Below are 8,657 nucleotides of genomic sequence, written 5' to 3' on the forward strand. Positions count from 1 at the left end.
CCTCATACACTGTTGGTGGGAATGTGAACTGTTGCAGCCACTCTGGAAAACTGTGTGGAGGTTCCTCAAACAGTTAAAAATATACCTGCCCTACAACCCAGCAATTGCACTTTTGGGGATTTACCCCAAAGATACAAATGCAATGAAACGCCGGGACACCTGCACCCCGATGTTTATAGCAGCAATGGCCACGATAGCCAAACTGTGGAAGGAGCCTTGGTGTCCAACGAAAGATGAATGGATAAAGAAGATGTGGTTTATGTATACAATGGAATATTACTCAGCTATTAGAAATGACAAATACCCACCATTTGCTTCAACGTGGATGGAACTGGAGGGTATTATGCTGAGTGAAGTAAGTCAGTCGGAGAAGGACAAACATTATATGTTCTCATTCATTTGGGGAATATAAATAATAGTGAAAGGGAATAGAGGGGAAGGGAGAAGAAATGGGTAGGAAATATCAGAAAGGGAGACAGAACATGAATACTCCTAACTCTGGGAAACGAACTAGGAGTGGTAGAAGGGGAGGAGGGCGGGGGGTGGTAGTGAATGGGTGACGGGCACTGGGGGTTATTCTGTATGTTAGTAAATTGAACACCAATAAAAAATAAATTTAAAAAAAATAAAAATAAATAAAAAATAAATAAAATTCAAAAAAAAAAGATTTATCACTATGCACTCATGATTTGTTAACTTTTCTATATGTTATATTTCAGTAAAATTGTCTTCTTTTCCCCACATCTCTGGAATATTTTTTTTTTACTTATCCTTCACTTTGCTTTTTTATACGTTTTCATATCACCTACCCATTCCTTTTGCATTCCTGTTATTATTAACACTGCTTGAGCCTTGGGAGTCTATAGTCTAGAAGCGTAGGGAGACTTGTACCAAAGGAAGCTCTTCTTTGCCCCCACCTCTATGCCATGTTTCACATATCCAGGCAGAGCTCTCTTTACAGCCTTGTCTCTGGCCCCTAAAAGCCATTTCGAGGATTCCTTGACATGGTATACCTGGCTAGGCAAGTGTGTGGCGTTGTTGGAGTTCTACAGCCCACCCACCTACCTGACCTGGAAGAAATCATGACATGGGCTTACACAAGACTTTTGAGAAAAATTCAAAATGTAATGTATAATCCAATCATCCATAATCAGAATATAAGCAATTCTTTACATCAGAAAGCACGCATTCTTCAACAAATTAATTGTAAGCTGAAGAGAAGCATGGTGTGGGTTCTATGAATTAGAGAATACTTAGAAGGGATATTAAGTTAAAACAAGGAGGCAAGAATAAATTATCATGTCTAGGGATACATGTTTGATAAAATTATTTTTAAAAATACAAAAAATGATTATTGTACCATCAGAAGAATAGTTGCTTGCTGGGTGTGTGGGTGGGGAGAGTGGGTTGTGATTGTGATGGGGCCCATGGATGGAACTTTTGGAGTACATTGGTGTGATGGTTCATTCTATGTGTCTAGTTGCCTAGACCACAGCACCCAGATGACTGGTCAAACATTATTCTATTTCTCTGAAGGTATTTTTCTGATGAGATTACCATTTAAATCAGTAAACTTCAAATAATGTCAATTACCTCCCATAATATGGATGGGCCTCATCCAATTAATTGAAAGCCTTAAAAAAAGACTTCCCTCCCTCAAAGAAGAGAGAATTCTCTCAGAAGACTGTCTTCAGTCTTGAACTTCAGTATCTACTCTTCCCTAGGCCTCCAGGCTGCTGCCTTGCCCTGCAGAATTTGGACTTGCCAGATTCCAATGTCACATGAGTTAAATTTGCTACTGTAGGCTACTATGAACGAGGTACTGTATTATATTAATACAAAGACAAAAAAAAGCCAGAAACTTGGAGTTCTAAGTACCTTTCCTTTAAGGATAAATGGAGGTACAAAGTTGACTCACTGCTAACTTCCTTTATTACTATCACCTGAAGGCAAATGGTCTTCTTTTGGTAGCAAGTGCTAAAAATAAAATTATTCCCTTTAGCAAATGTTCACCTAAGGAAAACATTCCATGGTCAATGTCTTTTGTGTGCAAAGAACATAACATTGCTGTCAGGAGGGAGGACTACACATAGGGTATAAAAAGTTAACATAAACAAAGATCATAGGTTTAACTCAACGCTGGAATTTCTTGGTACCTTACAATTTAGGTGAGATTGATTCCAACACTGAGGCCATGGGTTTTAGGATTCTAAAGCTCTTCTTAAATGTTCTGTTATCTCTGTTCCTATTCGGTGGGGATGGGAATGTTTGTTCTCTATCTTGGGGTTCACACAAATGTGGGACTTCTCCTTGACACCCCCCCCCCAAGGAACTACAAAACAATAAATTCTATGGCATGTTTTTTTTTAAGATTTTATTTATTGATTCATGGAGACACAGAGATAGAGGCAGAGACATAGGCAGAGGGAGAAGGAGGCTCCCTGTGGGGAGCCTGATGCGGGACTCGATCCCAGGACCCTGGGATCACGACCTGAGCCAAAGGCAGATGATCAACTACTGAGCCACCCAGGTGCCCCTTCTATGGCATGTTTTAAGGATCATAGGGAAGATAGCATTCAGCAAATAACTGGAATAAATGAAGTAAATTCTCTGAAAACAGTATTTGCACCACCACCACCATCATCATGTAGTACTGTACCTTGTTTCTCAGTGGCTTTCTGGCTCCTCTGTGGGCCAAGCTAAAAGCCTCTCCTTGTCTTCTGTTGACAAATTGATCACTCACCTTTTGTATTCTTGGTTTCTGCCAACCCACATGCCCACAGGGTTGCACACCTTTCACAACAGTGGTGTTGTTTTTCCAAGTAAAGACATTTCCTTCTTAAGTGGAGTCCTGCTACCCACTCGTGGAAATCAATTGCTCACATTCATTACCTAGGATAGTCGCCAAATCCAGCTTTGGAGACAGCTTCCTCCACCCCAGCGTATCTCTATCTCCAAGAGCAACCACCTCCCAAAATATCCTCAAATGGATGCAGAGAAGCTGAGTTTGATTAAATAAAACCTGGCTAAGTTTTCTCAATTATTATTAGAACCACTGGAGTCAGAAATGAAATATCAAAAAATTGTTGAGAAGTGAGACAGGGTTGCCTTCCTCTTGTACTCTGAGGGGTGGTTTTGCATCTTTGCATTTCTAGTTGTCCCTTCCTGAAATGCATTCCCAGATGTCCCTTCTGCCTTAGAAACACTTTTTCTTCATAATTTTGATGTCTCTTCAGTCATAAACAATCCCGAGAGACCTTGGAAAGTTAGCTACAGAGATTTAATCTCTGTCTACCATGATTTCTCCTAGCACTTCGTCTCTTCAGTAAAGCAGTTATTTTGAAATAATAAAATAGTACAATTTGAGTTTGTGTGACGACTTTTCCTATCCAACTGTGAATTATTTGAGATTTGGGACTATGTTTGGTCATAGGATTTGTTCTGAAGTAAATGGAACATGAGTTGTAACATATTTTTTTAACATGAGTGGCAAATAAGGGCATGATAGCAGTATAACAGAAGCTGTGTTTTATGTGTGAGTTTTCTCAGTGTGCTACTGTTTTGAAATGATCATATGTACACTTTCTTATTATTAAAGAAGAAAATTTAGCAATATATAAAGATCTTAAGAAAATGAAAACTTCCATCAAAGTACCTTCCTTGTAAGTGCAAGAGATAGATGAGTGGCTTAGTGGCTTCCAGGACTAACTTTCCACTATGCTAGGTTGTTGGGAGACAGCAAGTGAAGATGTCACAAAGGCATTCTCCGTTGGGTTTTTAAAAAGTCTTGGGGGTTGAGGGGTATTATAAGATTTGTAGGGGAGTTAAGATTTTTCCTCTGTCCTCATGGTTCTGTGGCTGGACCCAGGAAGTAAACAACCAAAGACAGTTTAACAGGAGAAAAGCATACAAAGTTTATTTGATGTTAATATTTCACGTAACATGAAAGCCTTCATAGAAGAGAAACAAATACCCCAAGAACTGGATAGACCTGAGAGCTTTATGTACCATTTTAACAAAGAACAATAAATTGTGAAGTCATGGCATGACAAGGGGAAAGGGAGTTTGAGTCAGGGGTAGTTATTAGGAAACCCATGGAGGAAACTAATGGAAGATAAGCATCATTTTTGTAGGTTGGCTTGTACTAATACATTTTGGCATCAGCTTTTTGTCTTTGGTGATCAGAATGTCTCTTCTTGGAGTGCTTGGGTGGTGCAGTCCGATGAAATCTCAGACTCTTGGTTTCTGCTTAGGTCATGATCTCAGCATTATGAGAGTGAGCCCCATGTCAGGCTCTGTGCTCAGCATGGAATCTACCTAAGACTCTCTCCTTCTGCCCCTCCTCACTTCCATGCTCTCTCTCTAATGAATTTTTTTTTTAATAGTAAAAAGAAATAAAAAAAGTTCTCATTTTCTTGCTGAGGGAAAGGCACTTTTCTCACAGAAAGTGGTAGATCCTGCTTCCAGGTAGAAAGGGAGAAGTCAGAGGACCCTTCCTGCATCTGCTGCATCTGAAGTGCCTTCAGGTCAAAAGAGTTGATATTCTGAAGTGGCATGTTTTGTGGTGGCATGTTCTGATCCCCTTAAGATTATAGTTTTAATTGTGATGAAATTGGCCTTTGTTAAAAGTAAATGTCTCAAGAACCTAGATCTGCAAGGAGGAGTGCAAACCCCAAAGTAGAGGGCTTGTAAAAAATGGTAGGTTCAAATGATGGTAGAGATTTCATTGTCTAATATTTCTACTAAGATTATTATTATTATTTTTTTTCAGACAAAAAAAATCACATTTATTTCAATTGTTCAAAGTGCAAATACAGCAAGTCAGTTCACAATGTTTCAAGATACAGTTTTAAGTATAATGAAAACTTGATATACAAAAATGAAAGGGTAAATAGCAGAAATAAAGCTCAATTTTCTTTAAAAAATTCAAGTAACCCGAAAACCTTTAGACTAAAATATCCCATTTATGACAATTCGGAAACGCCTTAATTTATAGATACCAGTAGCACGTTGCCATCCGAAAGGGCTTCTCAAAGAAGGAGAATCACCCCAAACCAGTCAGCTCAGGACCAGAGAAGAAGTTCTTGGGGCGGGCAATTCCGGATTTGGCCACCTCACTCTCACTGTCGATCCATACGATTCGACCCATGATACTTGGATGTTTAGGCAAATTCTAGAAAATGTTTAAAGTTCAATATGAGGCCAACACCCTGCTAAGAGATACTGAAATGGCCACTATATTTACAAGATTTTAAAGACCCATCTTAGCTTCAGGCCTCTGGTGTTACGGGGGAAAGACAGACTGATACTTCTTCCATTACTTAGAACCTTTCTGTAAGGTTAGCAACACGGCCTTTACAACCTCCTCACGAAAATCATACTTCGTTATAGATTTACTTATTTCTACACATACAGAACTTTTATGTAAAGTAGAAAAAGTTCCCGCTAGGAAGATAATTAAAGGTTGTTAATGTTCTTTGTATCACTTAGCAGCCAAGACACAGGTTTATTTCTGCTCCGCAGAAGCAAGGTTAGCTATTCGCTTCAATTCAGGGAGGTGTGTGCTTTCAGGATGGTGGAGAGGAGATATTTATTGCATCTTTTTCTCAATCTTCTTCATCTTTTCATTATAGGCAGTAAATTGAGAGTCTGTTCCAAAAATTCTATCCCACCATGTAAATGTGGAAGCATAGTTTCCGATGAAGTTCATGTGGTGGAAATCATGATGCCGAGAACCAGCATAGAAAGGGATCAGATTTAAAGGGTTCAGGGGAATGTCATAGCCACTATGGACATCAATAGTTTCTATCAAACGGATGGTCACCCATGCCCAAAGGAGAATGACATGATCACATAAAAGCATGATTCCAATGAAAAATCCAGTTCCAAGAATCAGAGTTTCCAAAGGATGTGCATATTCAGCTTCCATTCCAAATGGAGCCTGAAACTCATGATGAACTTTATGAATATATTTATATATTCTTTTGTGATGCAAGAGCCTATGCAGGAAATAGTGCCAGGTGTCCTCAATCACCGCACAGCCAAATCATCTTGCCAAAAGCATATACCATCTTGGCATTCTTTCCCAATCATAAGGTATATTAAAATACTCTGTAAAATAATAAGTTCCACAGATCAAAGGAAGCTGGATACAAAAGTGATTAAAGAGAAGTACTTTAAAACATTTCCATTGGTTTTCCCAGGTTTCTGGTTTATCCTTTTGAATTTTGTACTTTTTCATGAAAGGTATAAATTGAAACAAAAATCCAGGTAAACAGAACAAGAAATAAAGAACTTCGTGAACTATCAAGGATCCCCATGTTGCAATCTGGAACTTTGTATAATTATTCAACATATAGTTCCAAGCATTTTTAAATGGTTCTTGTAGAGGGTTCTCAGGTAAAAGTGAATCTACATACTCCACAGCCAAGGATGCTGAACTAAAGATGCTGATACTTTCATTTGTTGCCATTTTTCAAATCTCTGCAGAAAGCCTTAGAATTCTGGCCGAGCGGCGGGAACGCGAGCCTACTAAGATTATTATTGCGTGTGTTGAAGTTCTAGACCAAAGTTTCCTAAGTTTTGATTGACCTGCCACAATTTTATTTTTCCTATAAAATCTTATTTATTTTTCAAATACAAGATGCAAAATTTCTGAATACATTTAATATTAAGGCAAAAATGAATGTACCTGCAATTCCTACCAAGAATAAGGTTCTCAAAAATATTTGCTAAATGGGAAGAAAATATAACTCTGTGAGTATAATATTCCCAGATCTTTTTACCTGAGTGAAAACTTACTTATAAAAAGCTAGTTAGTTAAAACTGAGCTCACCTTTTCTCAGGTTCCTAAAAAATTATCTACCTCTCTAGTCCTAACTCCTGTGTGAAATATACCATTTTTATTTCTCTTTAGGTCTTATTTCTTTTCCTCCCAATACAAACTTTTAATTACCTGTGTGTCTGTGTTTAGACTGTGAGTTCTTCTAGGCCTGGTACCTCGAAGGTACTCCACAAATGCAAGCCATTGAATGAATGAATCAGGGTTGAATGAATATTTCAAATGCATTGCTTTACAACCGAGAGTGTTAATTTCCTTTGGGAGAGAGAAAAATGACAAGGTCTGTCCATCAACAATCTTCTGTGGGTCCACAGGGAAGCTATTTTTAATAATGTCTTATATTTATTAAGTAGTAAGTATGGACCAATGTATTAATAGATATAATACTTGCAACTACCATGTCAAGGGGTCCTTTTATTATCCCCATTTCATAGATGGAGATACTGAAACTAAGAGAGATTCCACTAGCTTCCCAACATCATACAGCCAGTAAGTAATGGAGTCAATCATACCCAGGCAGTCTGATTTCAGAGCCCAGTTCTTAACTAGTGTACTTTCAAACTTCAACAAAATTATTTCACTGTCAGTGTTGTGCAAACGTGTATGTGTGAATGCTGTGTTTTGTCACAACTGAAGATATAAAAGGACCTATAACTCTCCAGTAAGCTGACCTCATTGGATAATCTGTGCAAAGACTTTCTCTAGAAGGAGCAAAGGATTTATTTTAACCAACCATATTCAGTCTTATGGACTCATTCTGTCTTATCTAGAGTTGTGGTTTGTCATCCTTAATTAGCCTAGCCATCTGAACCATCTAGTGCTTAAAAAACACTGATTCCTCTGCCTCTCTTCTCCTCAGCTATTCTGTGAGTGTTTCTCTGCTGTGTTTTCTCTCCTTTGGCAAGATAATAAACTCAACAAACACTCTCTTCCTCCTGTTCTCTTTTAAAGTTCTGGTGGTCTTCGCTTTATGCTTTGATAATGTGCAGTCCTGTGGGAGGATATTCCAGAGGAATTTCACCAACATTAGGTCCCAAACTCCAGATTTAGAAAGTTTGTTCTTTTTCAATCTTGATTAAGTAGTTAGACAAATCTGAAATACCATTATCCCATATAGATCAAAACAGAGAGATAATTATGTAAATTAGTGACAAGATGACTTAAGATCATGCTTTAAATAATGCAGAGCCCAAGTTCTGCACGGGAGTGTACAATAATGAGCTGGTTAGCAAGATTTTGCGTAATGGAATGAGTCCCTTTGGGAGCCTGTTCTAAAGGATAAAATGAAGAAGAAGGACTAGGAATTTGTTTACCAATGGTCTATAACTGATTTCTACTCCAGGGTGGAATGGTGCTAAGCATATTTGAAAATAGGTTGTTCTTTTAAATAAGCTAAAATATACTCCTATGCCAAATTATCTTCCATATCATAACTCCCAAATTATCTGGGTTTTTCCAGTTATTTTCAGAGCCATATTTTTATGCATAAGCTTTCATTTAATTCTTTCCCAGATAATTGAAAATTAAATATTTGGGACCCCATGTTTTTAGGAATGGAGTTTGTATACATATGTCTGTGAGAGAGAGCAAGCATATAGAACACATGTGTATGTATGTAGTGTGGATTTCTGCATTCTGTTCAAAAGTGTTCTCACTAAAAAGAAGAAAAGTGAGACAACACACTTTCTAGGATATACCTCAGTTATATTTTGACATATTCTTTTAATTTTGTTTCTATGGATTCATTTTTAATTGTATTTCACTATTTGTATTTTTGTAAGCTACTTACAAAAACAGAGTTTTTAACAGATGAAAA

General features: G+C 37.8%; 1 pseudogene; it reads right to left on the reverse strand.

Annotated features, from left to right (window-relative positions):
- Positions 1-4,760: 4,760 nt before the first annotated feature.
- LOC140633227 (methylsterol monooxygenase 1 pseudogene) lies at positions 4,761-6,523 on the reverse strand (annotated as a pseudogene).
- Positions 6,524-8,657: the final 2,134 nt, after the last annotated feature.

Source organism: Canis lupus, chromosome 5 (genome assembly GCF_048164855.1).
Source record: "Canis lupus baileyi chromosome 5, mCanLup2.hap1, whole genome shotgun sequence".
In the NCBI taxonomy this organism is placed as follows: Eukaryota; Metazoa; Chordata; class Mammalia; order Carnivora; family Canidae; genus Canis; species Canis lupus.